This window comes from Bidens hawaiensis, unplaced genomic scaffold, assembly GCF_021521415.1.
Source record: "Bidens hawaiensis isolate Kalapana, Puna unplaced genomic scaffold, B.hawaiensis_p1.1 tig00030598_1, whole genome shotgun sequence".
NCBI classification, from domain to species: Eukaryota; Viridiplantae; Streptophyta; class Magnoliopsida; order Asterales; family Asteraceae; genus Bidens; species Bidens hawaiensis.
The window spans coordinates 107,341-125,454 of NW_027505187.1; positions in this window are offsets into that span (position 1 = coordinate 107,341).

Below are 18,114 nucleotides of genomic sequence, written 5' to 3' on the forward strand. Positions count from 1 at the left end.
TAACGGGCATGTAGTAACTGGAAGGGAATATCACTAGTATTGAGTTTCTTTCCGAAGGAAAGTAACTTGTACAAATCCTAATCAACTGCGGGGCCCGTTTACTTACCTAGAGAAACTCACCAACGTGTTGTAACCTATTAGGCCAAAGCATACTATATCAAACGTCCCAATAGTATTTTCAAATGAATACAAAGATTTCATCAAGGTTAAATCAAACCCATGGTCTATAACTTAATCAATAAACACAATCCAGATATTAATGCAAACCTATTTATTTATAGGTTAATATCATACATACCAAGAAGGTTTTCAAATGAACATCAACGATGCAGGTGGTTCATACGTTAAACCCTTACATACAATCATAACAGATTTATCCTCTTTAAGATGAACGAGTTGTTTGTCCTAAAGAGTCATTCAAACGTTTACATGAGATTACGTTATCTCTAAAACGTTATAATACAAGATAGAAAATAAAAGCAACTCAGACCAATTGCACATGTCTATGGATCCAAACATAATTGCCTTGCTTGAACATGCAAAGGCTATGTGGCCGTCGGCTAACAATCATAACCAGTTCTTCAATAGGGCTACGTGGCTCGGAGAACTTTGGTGTGTGTTAGAAAGTGGTACAAATCTCGAAAGTGGAATACTTTCTGTTGAGCTTGTACAGAAAACTATATTTGTATTCTAACCGTAACATAAGTAATTTTTGAGTCATACGTTTCACCAGCATATAGCTGACGTATTTTCCCCGGTGCTGGTAACTAAGTTTAGTAAGAAATAACAAGGATTGGAGTCTTCATGAAGATAGAAGCGTGCGTTACAATATGGCTCGGTTTTGATTAATAAAATCCTTGTAATGTTTGTAAACAAATACTCGGATGTTTAATTCCGGAGTAAATTTTCAATGTAAATTAATGTTTTATGAATTTAAAGTATTCCGCTAAAGTTAACCCATAACTCTGATAACTTTACAAAATAGGTGCCAACTGATGGTTATACTTCAAGTGTCACACCCCAACCTAAGGCGGAAATGTCTGGGCGTGAGCTGATTGCTACAGCTCTCAAGGTACAATCATGCAATAATTAAATGACAATATCTATTAATTAAATTCAGTTTTTAAATAAATCAAATACAAACAAGTACATAATCCATAAATACAACAATACATATTTATATTTTTAATGGTCTTGATTAAAATATTCTAACTTAAATTCTTCACTAAGTCTTCACCAAATCTTGCAAATAGTTCAAACAATAACCTGCATATGCGTAGAAAATAGAAAGGTTTGTCAACAACACATGTTGAGTGAGTAAAACACCAGTTTAAGACATAACAATAATAATATATAATAAATAAAGAAAGATGCAAACTGTTCCTGTGAGAATAAACAATTAAGCCATATCACATAAACAATCAATCAAACCATAAAGAAAGAGCTCAACCAATCCATATAAATGGATATTGGTTACCAAGCAAGGACTAAACCGTGACATAAAAATGGACATCAGTTGCCGAAGTAAGCAAATAGCGTTCAAGTAAGGAAATTAAGCAAATAGCAAGTTAGGCATAAACCGATATACACACACGGATTAACAGTTGCGGTTTTGAATACTAGATAATAGTTAAATATATAAGATATGCACATGTCCCTAAAAAGGTTTAAAGATAAGTAAAAAGGGGAGTGGTTACTCACCTGATCGGATGAACGAAGTACAAATGAGGATCATGTGAGAAAGATAAATCCTTCGGAATAACCGTCAAGGATTCCTGCTACAAAGTTTAATTGCTAATATAATGACGGAATTGACGATGAAACACGAACATTCAGCCGTGGCCAAAGGGGTTCAAAGACGCGATACTTGTAGGTAGTTTTAATGAAATTAAACTTAGGGTTTTTGTTCGCCGTAAAGGTAAGAAGGTATATATGAGATCAATTGAATTTTTATGATGTCTAAGTGGTGAAATCCCGAAATAATAATGACAGTTTGATATTTTTGTAAATCTGTATCATTTTTATTATGATTTCCAAATTAATAGTGTCGGTGAAGGTATAATATATGTAAGAACAATCTTAAACGAATCGATTCCGAACATACAACGAGAATTACTGCTCAAGAAAAGAATTCGGGTTACGGGTTGGATATGAATGCGGGCCTGGTTAACTGGATATGGGTATGGGTTATAATATAATATAAGTTTAGTTATATTTGAAGGTTAGTCCCTGAAATTATTAGATTGAAACATAAATGGATTAAACTAGAGTTTAGGGTTAGTTTTGAATTTGTTTCAAAGATAAAACGGATTTATCTGATAAATATAATAACATTATAATAATAACTCGTTAAACGCGATTTTCATTGATTAAATTATCCGAAAATTAAAAATGGGTCGGGTTACGGATACAATCTTAATTGGAATTTCTGAGTTGTTACAGTCTCCCCTACTTTAGGAAATTTCGTCCCGAAATTAAGGATATTATAACAAACCATAAAATTTTGAGGAAAAGGAAAATATAAATACAACTTTTAAAATTTTATTATAACACGGAATTTTGAATAGTCAAAAGAACGCTCCAAATGAAAATCCTATAAGGACACCTATATATAGGATGTACCAGCGACGTATCCACCGTGTCCTTATCTTCTCTACATTGGTATCGTTATCCAAACTACTTTCAATTCTATATTATGACACACAATTGCCCGCATTATGATTTCCATGCGAAGACCTCGATAATTATGTAGGCCTCCATAATTATTTAGATCGTCGGATGGTCCACATAACTCATCCCATCGTGTGGGTTACAAAACTTTTGAAAAACAATTTTGAGAAAGCAAGAGTTTTAATATATATTGGTTGTAAATAGAAGATAGTCGTTGTGTAAAATATTGCTAAAAGTGAATTGTGTACTTGAGTTGATTTAATAAAATATTAAAGTTTCTAAAACGTCTTTTGATAAAAAGTTATAAATTTTGGAAGGTTGAAAAGGGAAGGATCCCTTAGGGTAGAGAGTGAAATGAGTTGGGATGAATGAGGTCAAGAGATAAAATCGGAGTACAATATTATAGGATATTGTCTTTTTATTCTATGAGCATAATTAGTTAAAATTAATAAATCATTAGAATTGAAATCGTTTGAATCTAAAAATCGAATAAAGATTTATTATAATATACGATTGAGAAAGATAAAATATGTTTAGATGAAAATGAAAAAAACATCTTCTTTGATAAACTTAGTTATGAATAACTTGATTAATTAGTTCTATAAAAATTTGAATAATTAAAGTTGATTGAACTGAAATATTTTGATTAGGTCGCAAAGTAAGGTATACACAAGTAAGTTTGAAACTTTTGAGCTTGATTAATATGATTAAATTGGGAACACACATGGAGTAGGCAATTATATGAGGCGCTATGATTTTGCTAAGATTGATTGTTAAGTTGATTAATGGCATATAGTTGGTGTTAGGACTTGCGTTTGTTATTGTTGTTTGTTATTAGAATGAGTAGGGGTAAATGAATTAAATTTATTAGCGAGGAAGTTAATGAACAAGATTGAATTGATTGTATTTATGCTTTGGAAATTGAGTTTATATTTTAGAGATCGCATGAGCTATCTCCTTGACTAAACATTTGGCCATGAGGCGGTTATAAAAAATAAATAATCTATGTTGTTTGATGTTGAGAAAACATTATATGATTAATAAAGATGTGATTTAATAAGAAGATTGGATAGTTGTGTAGATTTCATATGAGGTATTGTGTAAAACGAAACTTAAATATGTTATGCTGATGTTTATTCAAAACTTAAGGATAAGTTAGAATCCAAATTGAAAATCATTGAATTAATTTGATGAGTGAATGAGTTTACCAAAGTTTGACATGTTTTTAACAAATTAACATTTTGAGGTTGAATACTGGAAATATGTTTAATACTTTATGTATAAGATAGCCATTTGATTATTAAATTGTGCAATAATATTATTTAAAATACTGGATATTTTGATAATATAAAAATGAGATAAGATGAATAGGTGAAAGCCAATAGAGTGTAAATTATTTTGATTGGCTCGTGTTAACCGAGTCTTGATGAATGAAGAATTTGTATCCGATCAGGAGAATAAAAATGTTTTGAGTGTACGTATAGATCGAATCAATAACTCTTGATTCAAAAATGATTTAGTAAGTAAGAAATTGAATAATTTAATAATAGAATAACTGAATAATTAAATCAAGTCATAAATCATTTCGTATAAATCCAATAAATAAACAACTAAGCAACTAACGAGTGTTCTTCGATGTGCTGGGTTTCCCATGAGCTTCCCATGGCATTTTGTTTCCCCAACTTATTAGCATACCAAAACTAAAACAAACGTGTGAGTTGGCCTCCCATGAGCATTACATGGCAATTTGAATAGCCCAACTTAATTAACAAATCAACGAATCAATTGAGTTTGCCGGCCCATGAGCGTTACATGGCGATTTGACCGACCAAACTAAATAACGAATAAACGAACTCAAGCATAAGTAGTTGAAACACCTCGTGTATCACCACGGATGATAATGTTCTAACAAAATATTACAAGTATAACGAATTGTGCAATGTACAGTTGGCGTCCCATGGGTTTTACACCCAACTAGACATTTTAAAAACAATAAAACACAATAAATGGTGTAACCGTTTAGCCGATTACGTTAAACGCTTAAAGTGTCAGTCGCGTGACAATTTCCACTATGGCGAGGAATCTTGTCACACTCTCTAGTTTTAAGTGAAAAAGAGAAAAAACAAAGCTAGGAAATTCTCAAGGAAATTTCCAACAATAAAAGACAATCTAATAAAATTAAATAGAAATATTTTAAGATTGAGGCGTAGCCTCAGAGTTATAAAAATATTTTGAGAATGAGACATAGTCTCGGAGTAATAATATATTTTGAGAGTGAAGCATAGCTTCAGAGTTGTGTGTGTGTGCATGACAAATATAATGAAAAATTAATTAAATAGTGAAATAAGTACCTAATCTAGCAAGACAAGTTCGTAAGATGTAAACAATCAAATAGAACACATCAGGTAAGCAAATAAGCACGTATGGGGTTCCTAAGAATGCTACTAAGGCACCACTAACGACCTATTTTAAACCTTCGCTCTGATACAAATCTGTCACACCCCAACCTAAGGCGGAAATGTCGGGGCGTGAGCTGATTGCTACTGTTGGGTCCATATTTGGTGGTTTGTACTTAGTTATATGTTTATCGGGTGGGCTTTTGGTTCATATGGGCCTAGTGTTTTGGTTTCCCAATAAATAGATCTTATTGTATAAGGTTTGTGTTGGCTGTTCACATTGAGAGAAGTTGAACACTTTGAGAGCCATCATATAGAGAGCATTACGTGTAATCTCATGTACCAGACGGTTTAATAATATAATCGTGTGCATTTGGAGTATTACTTCGTCTCCAAATGCACACGATTATATTATTAAACCGTCTGGTACATGAGATTACACGTAATGCTCTCTATATGATGGCTCTCAAAGTGTTCACATTGAGAGAAGTTGAACACTTTGAGAGCCATCATATAGAGAGCATTACGTGTAATCTCATGTACCAGACGGTTTAATAATATAATCGTGTGCATTTGGAGTATTACTTCGTGTTTATTATATTCATATTTGTTGGTGCATGTTTGTCAGTAGTTCATAGTCTTGTAATTGTAATCGAGTCTGTATTGTAATTGTGTATTTGATTATGTTTTAGATTGTGTAACTAGCAAAGTTGTCAACAAGTTTGCTCAGGCGAACTTGTTGAACAAGCGAAGTTGTCAACAAGTTCGCTCAGGCGAACTTGTTGAATATGCGAAGTTACAGACAACTTCGCCTGTGGCGAAGTTGTCGTGTATATATTCACTGTTTCAGCCGAAACGTAAAGAAGTTGTTCGTTTAGGGTTTCAGTCAAGTGTTCGAATTTAAGCAGACGTGTTTGCTAGTTCCAGAGTCTGTATTAGTGACTACGAGTCACGTGTTTGGTTATTAATATAACGTGTTTGATTCATTGCTCGTGTTCTTCTATATCTACACTCGTAACCTACCTACGCAGGGATTCCGCACCTGCGTTGTTAGAGAATATCCCGTGTACGATCCGTCCAGGAACCTACAATTGGTATCAGAGCTTTTCGTCCATACACCATTGAAATATGTTGTTCTTCATGTTTATATCGTCAAATCGGTCCGAAAACATCGGATTTCGACCTCTGAATCCGAACAGTCGCCGATTCTGTTTCAGGCGAAGTTATGGTTTTGGCGAAGTTAATCTCAACTTCGCCAGACGCTTAAGTTCGCCTAGGCCGAAGTTATCCACAACTTCGCCTGGCGAAGTTAACCACAACTTCGCCGTGGCGAAGTTATCATCAACTTCGCCTTGGCGAAGTTATCCACAACTTCGCCTTGGCGAACTTAACTGTAACTTCGCCTTGGCGAAGTTATCCTTATCTTCGCCTATATCCTTTTATTTTAACTGTTTTGTAGACGAATTTACTGATGAAGCGAAGTTGTTCCCAACTTCGCCTCAACTTTAATTTCGCCTGTGTATCTTACATCACAACTTCGCACTTGCTACACTGCGAACTTGTGAGTTACATAAAACGTCTCTAACTTGATTTGTTTTGTGCAGATATGGCTGCAGTTGGAGGAACTGGTGGTGATGATGGTGATGAGCAACGACAATTCTTTCCAGCTCATAACCAATACATTACTTTGGATCCTGACGCACGAGGCGTTGACGACTACAGGGAGATTATCACTTTTCTCCAGAGATCAAGGGTGTTTCACGCGATCACTAATACACTACCCATATCTCTGCCTAACATACAAGATTTCTGGCAGACGGTGTATTATGATTGCAGACCTGAGCCTCCGGTGATGCGAGCAACCGTCAATGGTCAAAACATACAGTTTTCTTCGGAAGACATTCGGTTGGCTCTGCAGTTCGGCAATGAGACACGAGACGACCCAACGGAGTTCGTAGCTCCTTTCCGTGACGGAGCATACTTGAGAATGGGTTATTCGGGTCCGCTGGGGGACTCGCAGAGGAGGAAAGGCTTTCTGCTGGACCAATGGCGTTTTCTGATGCACGTGTTAATTGTGTGCATGTCCGGCAGGAAAGCAGGAACAGACGGGATGGGTGCGACGATGCAATCTGCCATGACGGCCCTGACTTACAATCGTCGTTACTCTTTTAGTCAGATGATTTTCTATGAGATTGATCGTCAGAGACGGGCGACGGCGCGAGAACGATTTATCATGTATCCGCGATTTCTTCAAATGATTATTAATCATGTCGCTCCGTCTCTACCGCAACGGCGTCCTATTCGATATGTTGAGTGTGTTACAAAGCGTATTTTTGCTCAATGTAGGACGTCGAGCACTCGTAGCAACCCTGAACGCCGTCCAAGGCATACTCCACTTTTCGGGTATCTCATCAACCCGGAGTATGTTCCTGCAGGAGGGGACGAGTTCAGGGATCCCCAACCACATCAGGCGGCAGCACCTCATGCTGTATCAGCTGCGCCTGTTGTATCTTCTGCTGCTGTGCCAGCTACTATTGCACAGACTATGTCCACGGCTGAAAACGTTGATCTGGATGCTGCTTTCAGTGGACACGGTTTGTTTGATATGGAAATCTCGGGTCCTCAAGTTATGGATGCTTCAACAGCAGCTACTTCGGTAGCTGAATCCGAGTTAGATGAAACGTTTGCTGAGGCCAGACGGCTAATGGTGACTCGTGAAAGGATTTCGGGTAAGAGGCCGAGAGTTGAGGAAGAGGAAGGAGATGAGGAAGAAGCGGTACAACTTGTGATGAGACGTTCGCGACGAGAACAACTAGGTATGGCTACTGGAGCGGGGGAGACTTCAAGGCATGTACGTTTTGCTCCGCCTGTCTTGTCAGGTATGTCACTGCTTCCTACTACTGCACAGGTTACGACTGTCGAAGCGTCAGCTCCAGCAGTGGTGTCTCTACCACCACAACCGTTTGATCCACCGGTGGTAGTCGCACGCTTCGTTGATTCGACTATCACAACAACTGCAGGGTTACCAAGTGTACCACCTGCGGTCACTTCTGCTACTGATGTTCCACCAACTCCATTGCCTACTTCAGATGCTGAACGGATTACATCACTAGAGCGTATTGTTGCCGAACAGACTAAGACTATTGAACGCCTAGTGGAATCCAATCGACTACAAGCTGCCCTCCTGGTAGAACATGGCCGAATAATTGATGCCTTCAAGGATTACTTGGCATCTCAGGGGGAGAAGACGTGTAGGGGCGATGAGTTGAGAACGAAAAGTCGAGAAGATCATGACGATGATCCCAATGCACCTTCGGGTGCAGGTGGTGAGCTGCCAAGAACCTCTCAGGCTCTTGGGGCTTCCACAACTGAGGGGGAGTCTACAGATGTAGCTGGTGATGTTGTTGTTGGTATGGGTGATGATGCTGATGTTGAGGACGTTATCGATGCTTTAAAGGAGTTGGATGATGAGGAAGACGATGAGTTTATGGATGATGACGACGTGTTGCCCGTGGATGAGATAGAGAGGATTGGGGAAAAGATTAATGTGGAAAATGTGTTAGAAGAAGGTGAGATAATGGATGATGATGTTGAGCATGACATTCCCGAAGTGGAAAAGTCGGGTGTTGGTGATGAAACGGTGTTGGATGAGACGATGTGGGAAGAGCAGCCTAGATGGAAGGAAGAATATGCTCATTGGTTTGTCAAGACCAAGAAGCCTGCTGTTCCAACCATGTTCAGAAAGAGCTACAATATTAAAGGGTATGCAGAGGCGAAAAAGGGGATTATTTGTTGGATCTATGATGCACAGCTCAAGTTGTTTGTGGTGAAGCGTTATGATGGCGTTCAATATTTCAAGAAGATGTTGAGATCGTTCAACACATTGCCTGAATGCGAAGTAAAAGATTTGGCCAGGTTGGGCCTGATAAACCGAAACAACGACAATATGGCTAGAATGATTGAGAAGATAATGTGGAAAGAAGGAGTAAAAGAAAAGAAGTTTGAGTTGCTAAAGCCACAAAAGGGAAAATTAGTGAAGGATACAGAGAGAGGTATGAGAGCAGATGGTAAACCGTGGATGGTAATGAAGTACAAACCAGTCCGATGTATCAAGGAGGTACCCATGAAAGCTATGCCTCGAGATGTGCTGAAAGATTTGAAATGGTGGTTTGTGGATTGTGAGACTGCAGAGGCAGTAATGGAGGACGAGGATGAACAAGAACTGCTTCGGGTTTACGACCCGATGCATCTTGTTAACCTGTCGCAAGCTGATCTGGAAGTACTCAACAACAAGAAGATCTTCTACATTCCTGCTTGGAAGGATCAAGCTAGGAGATATCAAAGTGTAGTGACAGTATGTGTGAGAGAAGGGGCGCACGCTTAGAGATGCAGATTACAAGATTCGAGATTTGAAGATCAAGATATGAAGCTACTGCCAAGGGGGAGTCTGTTGGTGCATGTTTGTCAGTAGTTCATAGTCTTGTAATTGTAATCGAGTCTGTATTGTAATTGTGTATTTGATTATGTTTTAGATTGTGTAACTAGCAAAGTTGTCAACAAGTTTGCTCAGGCGAACTTGTTGAACAAGCGAAGTTGTCAACAAGTTCGCTCAGGCGAACTTGTTGAATATGCGAAGTTACAGACAACTTCGCCTGTGGCGAAGTTGTCGTGTATATATTCACTGTTTCAGCCGAAACGTAAAGAAGTTGTTCGTTTAGGGTTTCAGTCAAGTGTTCGAATTTAAGCAGACGTGTTTGCTAGTTCCAGAGTCTGTATTAGTGACTACGAGTCACGTGTTTGGTTATTAATATAACGTGTTTGATTCATTGCTCGTGTTCTTCTATATCTACACTCGTAACCTACCTACGCAGGGATTCCGCACCTGCGTTGTTAGAGAATATCCCGTGTACGATCCGTCCAGGAACCTACAATATTGTTCATCGTTGTTCTTGAATCACCACGTTAACTAGATTCCGCATATTTGACGTGTGTTGGTTGATATCATAATTGTAGTGATCCAGATTCGCGACTTACAATTGGTATCAAAGCCTTTGACGAACTCAGGCTCGTTATTGAGATATTAACAGATTCAAGATTTACGTACTTTGGTGGTTTGGTTGTGTTTCGGCAAAGAACTGTTCATCGGAGAAGAAGAGAGGGTAAGGTTTTAGTAAAGATTGGTTTTGGTTTTGAAAGTAAATCAAATCCCATTTTTTTTTGGAAGTTTGTTACTTCTAGATTGACTGCTGGTGTAAACTGAGTTCTCAGCTACTTTTGGTTCTCGGCTGTATTTCATAGTTTTCAGCAGACTTTATTAGTTTTCGGCTTTAAATCAAGGAGTTCTCGGCCATAATCAAGTGTTCTCAGCCAACTTGTGGGTTTTCGGTCAAGGCCAGTTTTCGGTCAAGAACAGTTCTCGGTCAAAGCAAGCTTTTCTCATTTGACTTTGGGTTCTCGGTCAACATTTAAGGGTTCTCGGCAAATATTTTGAGTTCTCGGTCCACCAAGTTTTCGGCCAAAAGGAGTTCTCGGTCAAGGATTTTAAAAAAAATGATGAATAGAATACTCCTTATAAGTAAAAATTAATTTTTAAAAATTTTGGCGAAAACAATTTTTTTTCGGGTGATTTTCGGCGAAATTTTGGCGGGAAATTCGAAAAAATTTGTCTTGAACGAAATTTTTCCTGGACACCTCTTTTGAGCAGGACATCTTTCTTGATAATTTTGGCGATCATATTTTTTCGAGAAATTTTGGCGGGAAAATCAGTTTAATCTGATTAATTACTCAATGGATTATTCACAACTCGTTTTTTAACTATGTTCTTTAAATTGTGGTGAGAAAATAGAAATGTATAAGCTTCATAATGACAGTCTAAGTAGAGATATGGAAAGAATAAAATCAGAAAATTTTAAACTTAAGAAAAATGAAAAAGGTTTCCTAGATAAAATAGAAGCTCAGAACAAGGACATTAAAAAGCTTAAGTCTGATTTTAGTATAAAAAGTTGTCACCATCTAGATGCCAAACAAGAAATTGCTGAGTTAATTGCTAAACTAGAAGCTTCCAAGTTAGAGATTTTAAATCTAACTAGTAAGTTTGATAGAGCTGAACTTGATTTTAAAAAATTCGATGGTTCAAGCAAAGTAGTTAACTCAATGATTGAAAACCAATTGTGGTGGAAGGAAAATGAAGGTGAGGAAATAGGATACAGTCAAGTTCCCCCACCTTACAACCACAATTATGTCCCTACCCCTGTTACCAAAGAACAGGAGGAAAAGATAAAAGACATGAAGTATGGTAACCAGGTTCATTCTGAAACTATTGGATCAGGATCTCTAGAGAAAATCAAGCCTGTTTTTAAATGTGTGAACAATTTTGATGCTTCTACTTCATGTGCAGATATAGTAAATGATGTTGCTTCTGATAGTAAAGGGGTTCAGGCTAGTGAAAATGAATCTCATTACAACGTGTCATCAAACTCAGATGACACCACAACTCAAAATTGTACTAATAATAATACACAGATTTGTGGCAACAAAGGGAAGGCACGTAAGAAATCAGCACAACAAGGACAGTCTCGTCCTCATAGATCCTACGGATATCCATGGGTTGATAAATCATCGGGTAATACTTATATTAAGAGGCAAACATGTTACCAATGTGGCACGCCAGGACATATAGCCAATTATGTTCATCATCTATATGTTTCATACTACAAGAAAAATCAAAAGGCTGCGGCAAGGGGCAAGAAGAATGGAAAAACCTTTCATAAAAAGGAATTCCAACATGAGGCTAGTGCTTACGTTGACATTAGAAGAAGGATGAAGGCGTGTTTTGTCTGCGGGTTTAGTGGGCATTCGGCAAAGGAGTGTCACTACCGTGCTGCTAATAGACAAGCCCCTCAGGTGAAAGGTAACAGGTTTCAACCGAATCCAATGGTTAAACAAAATGCTTTATTTAGAAAACCACGAGTATCTGAACAACGGGTCACAGATACTCAAGGATTCAAAGTTAATATGACAGGTTTGCACTCAAATGATTTAAAAACTGTTGAAAGAAAATTAAATTTTCAGAAATCAAAGAGTGTTGAGAGTTCTAAGAATTCCAATTCGAATTGCTCACTCCAAAGTCTGTTCTTTCAAATTTAACTAAACTAAGACAGACTTGGAAACTTAAAACTCAGCAAACAGAATCTGTAATGACAAATGATTCTGTTAAAGATGAGAAAGATATGAGTTGGCAAGAGGTCACATATGTTGATGCTCAAGGGAAACCCAAGACATTTATGACTTGGGTTCCTATGTCCAACTGATCCCGCTATGCGTGTAGGAACAACCACAAATTCATTATTTATTAAATGGGTTGTTCCAGGCACATGACAGGGCAAATATCCATTGTTTTTAAATTATTAAACCATAAAATGGATTATTTGTTGCCTGGACGGGAATTTAGGGTGATAGAACGTTTTTAATCTGCTCTCTAAGTGTGTAGGAACAAATCAGAGAATACATTGCATATTAAAAGGTTTGTTCCAGACATTCAACTCGCAAGGATGCAGAATCTCAAAACAAACTTATTCATAGGGGGAGATTCTAACAAATGGAAAGATGATATCTTAAAGATAAAAGGTAACCGTATCACTTTGGTATGAAAGACTGATCAGTCAAAAAGATTTTAAAATTTTAAATTTATATAAAAATACAAAAATATGTTAACGTTTAGTTTTTCAAGTATAGTTTTTTATTTTGTTTTATTTCAAAATATGAAATTGACTTGACCGTGCATGAGAAATGATAGTACATCAGTTGGCTGACTATCACACTTCATCATATATTATTATTAAATACTGCGTTTCGATGATAGAGTCTTTTTTAGGTTAAATTTGTAAATATTTTATAAATTTGCCCAAATTTAGGGGGAGAAAATTAAAAAATTCAAAAAGAGTGTTTGTGCGTTTAATAAAAAAATAAAAATTTTATCCATGTCTTTCAAACTTCACTCTCGCTTAAAATTATGTCGGCTGCTCAAGTTTGAAGAACATATACTTGTATATGTTTGGTCCGGTGATCTACTCGTAGAATCACAGGATAGCCATTTATCTAAAGACTGAAAGCATCTGGGGCGATTGTGATGTGTTTTTGTGTTTTGATTTATTTCACTTAAAATTATGTCGGTAATTCCAAGTTGGAGGGACACGTATTCTCATATATGCTTGGTCCTGTTAACCACTTGTGGTCATACGGGATAGCCATTTACCTGAAATCTGAAGAGTGACCGGGGTGACTGAGTTCTTAACATATGTGTCTTCTATAACTTTCTGGGAAGTGATATATTTATTCAGTTAACAGGTTTTTAGAAGCTTCAAATCATTTTCAAATGAAAATTGATCCAACCTTTGTAGAGTGATAGATAAATTGTTTGTGTGTGCCTAACGGGTGAAGTTATTAAGCTTAAAAGGATCTAGAACAGTCATTGATTTGTATGGTAGCTTTCCATGATGCGTAAAAGTTGAAGTGATATAAACTAAATATGCTAAACTTACTGTGGAGAGTCATTTTGAAGATATGTGCATGTCCCCATATACATCTCTCCGAATGATAGGCAGAAAAGCAATTACCCAGTCATACACGAGCCCGTTAGTGTCTTGATCACCAAAAATATTGTGCTATTATGTTTATTATTATAACAAAAAAAGGAAAGATGAAGAAAAAAAAGGATAAGATAAAAAAAAAACTTATTATGAGTATGTATATTATTTGTGCTGTTAAAAAAATTCGTATTTCAAAAGCTTAAAGGGTCAAACTAGAACTACAGAGATGGGGGCACACAAGTAAGTCTTGTCATGTCTCGAATGAAAGGCTTGTCAGTTCACTGTCACTAAGTCCAACGTTCAACCTTAAATCTGAAATTATTGTTTGTTTATCTATAAAAATCTTTTGATCAAGCACTAGGGTGTTGAGTCAAATTGGGGTGATCTGGGGAAAGCCAAATACGCTTTGAGAAGAGATAGGAGGCATCACAGGTCCATGAGTGATGTCTGTCTAAGCTTTATGCCGAACTGAACCTAATTCATAACACTAATGCAATGAAAATCATGCTAAGTTCGTTATACCTGCTATCAACATGTCTCTTTATGTCATAATAACGCTGACATGAATCTTTGTGACGACACCTTAAACAATATGATTCCATGTTAGATCTTTTCATAAAAGGCGGCGTTTTTATCAAAACATAAATTTCATCCCTAATTTGCTATGTTATAAGAAGACCGGGTGATTAAATTTGTTTTATTTGTTTTTTTTTGTTTTATTTTATTTCATTTATTTTATTTTTACTTCTTGATTACTTTTGTCGAAACAAATATGTTAAGAAATCGTTTTAAAATTTGCATTCAGCTAATGAAATCTGATATCGGTTATTGTGTTATAGTTGGTTTAGCTGGTATGATCTCATTTCAAGTCTTTTCAAGAAAATCATAAAAAAATTAGAAAAATAAAAATTACAAAAAATATGTCTGTGTTATTTTGTTTTATTTAATGGTTTTCAAAAATATTTTAGTTGATCTTTCTATCAAAGTTGATTGTTCTTTCAAGACTGATTTCTCGCAATGGAAGCATATGAAGTATCTGAGATTCATATTGGATGATGCTGTCAAAAAGGGGGAGATGATAGATTATTGGATGCAGATGCTGAAGTTGTTGATCACTGAAGTTGCTGATTATGTTCTGCTAAAGATTCTGAAGATCTTGAAAGCATCAGTCTAAGGGAAAGATTGTTGGGTCATAAATTGGTTAGACTGACGCATATCAAAAGGCCACGACATGATCAAGACTACAGTGACATAAACAAAGACGAGTTGAAGAATTGCATTGGTGTAATACCGAAATCCCTATGTATTTCGGTTTGGCTAGTCTGAAGTGAAATAAACAAGAACAAAGCTACAAACCAAGGGGGAGATTGTTGGGTTCTTATTTGGTGGTTTGTACTTAGTTATATGTTTATCGGGCTGGCTACGGGTTAGCTATGTTAACCAAGAACTCTAAAGAGTTCTCGGTGGGCTTTTGGTTCATATGGGCCTAGTGTTTTGGTTTCCCTATAAATAGATCTTATTGTATAGGGTTTGTGTTGGCTGTTCACATTGAGAGAAGTTGAACACTTTGAGAGTCATCATATAGAGAGTAGTACGTGTAATATCATGTACCAGACGGTTTAATAGTATAATCGTGTGCATTTGGAGTATTACTTCGTGTTTATTATATTCATACTGTTCATCGTTGTTCTTGAATCACCACGTTAACTAGATTCCGCATATTTGACGTGTGTTGGTTGATATCATAATTGTCCTGATCCAAATTCGCGACTTACAGCTACAGCTCTCAAGGTACTATCATGCAATATTTAAATGACAATATCTATTAACTAAATTCAATTTTCAAATAAATCAATACAAACAAGTACATAATCCATAAATACAACAATACATATTTACATTTTTAATGGTCTTGTTTAAAATATTCTAACTTAAATTCTTCACTAAGTCTTCACCAAATCTTGCAAATAGTTCAAACAATAACCTGCATATGTGTATAAATTAGAAAGGTTTGTCAACAACACATGTTGAGTGAGTAAAACACCAGTTTAAGAAACAGCAATAATAATATATAATAAATAAAGAAAGATGCAAACTGTTCTTGTGAGAATAAATAGTTAAGCCATATCACATAAACAAACAATCAAACCATAAAGAAAGGGCTCAACCAATCTATATAAATGGACATTGTTACCAAGCAAGGACTAATCCGTGCCATAAAAATGGACATCGGTTGCCAAAGTAAGCTAATAGCGTTCAAGTAAAGCAAGTAAGAAAATAGCAAGTTAGGCAAACCGATATACACACACGGATTAACAGTTGTGGTTGTGGATACTAGATAATAGTTAAATATATAAGATACGCACATGTCCCCAAAAGGGTTTAAAGATAAGTAAAAAGAGGAGTGATTACTCACCTGATCAGATGAAATAAGTACAAGTTAGAGTCATGTGAGAAAGATAAATCCTTTGGGATATACCGTCAAGGATTCCTGCTATAAGGTTTAATTGCTAATATAATGACGGAATTGACGATGAAACACGAACACTCAGCCGCGGCCAAAGGGGTTCAAAGACGCGATACTTGCAGGTAGTTTTAATAAAATTAAACTTAGGGTTTTTGTTCCCCGTAAATCTAAGAAGGTATATATAAGATCAATTGAATTTTTATGATGTCTAAGTGGCGAAATCCCGAAATAAGAATGACGGTTTGATATTATTGTAAATCCGTATCATTTTGATTATGATTTCCAAATTAATAGTGTCGGTGAAGGTATAATACATGTAAGGACAATCTAAACGAATCGATTCCGAACATACAACGAGAATTACTGCTCAAGAAAAGAATTCGGGTTACGGGTTGGATATGAATGCAGGTTTGGGTAACTGGATATGGGTATGGGTTATAATATAATATAAGTTTAGTTATATCTGCAGGTTAGTCCCTGTATTTATTTGATGGAAACATAAATGGATTAAACTAGAGTTTAGGGTTAGTTTTGAATATATTTCAAAGATAAAATGGATTTATCTAGTAAATATAATAACGTTATAATAATAACTCGATAAACGCGATTTTCATTGATTAAATTATCCGAAAAATCAAAATGGGTCAGGCTACGGGTACAATCTTAATTGGAATTTCTGAGGTGTTACATCAAGGCCCTAACTCAGGGTGTGACGGGTTGGTATCATAGCCATCGGTTTTAGCGAATTAGGTATTAAAATATTAGTACCTAAGCTTTGACCTTAAAGTTATTATTATCTATAGGGATAGGATAGGATTAGTAATCTTTCTATCCCTAAATTTTATTAATGCAGTTGTCTTACGTAAACTATCTTTGTTACAGGTGTCGAGTAGCTAGACAATCTAATCCAAAACCTATTCATAAACCATCTGATATGGCAAGCTGTAATAGTTACTACACCAATTTTTTTGGTCAGGAGTAATCAATAGTTCCAATGCTACCCTGTGGGAGTCAATCGGTGTATCTCCCGGGAATCCAACAAATGCCAACCAAAATATCTGACGATACTGCTGAAAACATTCCACAATATCATCCGTCTAAAATCCAACCGCACCACCCTTCACAGGAAATTAAAGTACATAGTAGGTTCAAATAGGAAACCAGTTCTGATTTATCAAGTTGGATGGACTGTCATTCCGATCAAAGTAAATGGCATTTTGGATCGTCAGCACTGAATTATCAATACCAAGTTCCACATATTATGGCATGTCCGAGTCAAGAACCTGAGATGGAAGAAGGAAATGAAAATCCTCACTTTCCACCATTTGTAGGATCAATACCCACAATTTCTGAACAAGCCAATGAAATTCGCGAAGAAGCTCGCCTTATCGAGAAGTTCAATACCAACAATATTTTCTACGAGGAAATGCAAGCCTGTGTTGCTAATCCATGTCCGTATCCAAGGGAAAACGCATATCTCTTTCTTCCTACGTCTCCATCCATGGGATATCCAAACCCACCAAATGCGGTAATGAATGAGCTGAGGAACGAGAAAACTGAAAATAAGAAAGTGTGAAAGAAAATTATCAAGAAATGTAATAAAATGAAGAATCTTGTTAAGAAATGGATTAAGGATTAAGAATAAAATATTTAGTAAGGATTGTTGTGTGTTGTTGTGTTTTCCTTCTTGTACTATAAATAATGTAATATAGAGAATACGAGTTTCTATTATCTAAAACTTAGTTTTACTTATTTGTAGTATGTCTGGAAACGAGAAAGCCAACAACAACCCTGAAACTTAAACTAATGTTAAAGAAAAATCGGTTGAAGATAACATCCAAGCAATACCAAATGAATATGTACTTGGTATTCGTGATCTAATTAAGGAAGCTGTGGATCATCTTACAGATCTAATGAAAAATGATCCAAGTAGGAGTGCTACGCATTCTAACAAAATACTTAGTCGAATTAAAAGTGAAACAGTGTAATCAAA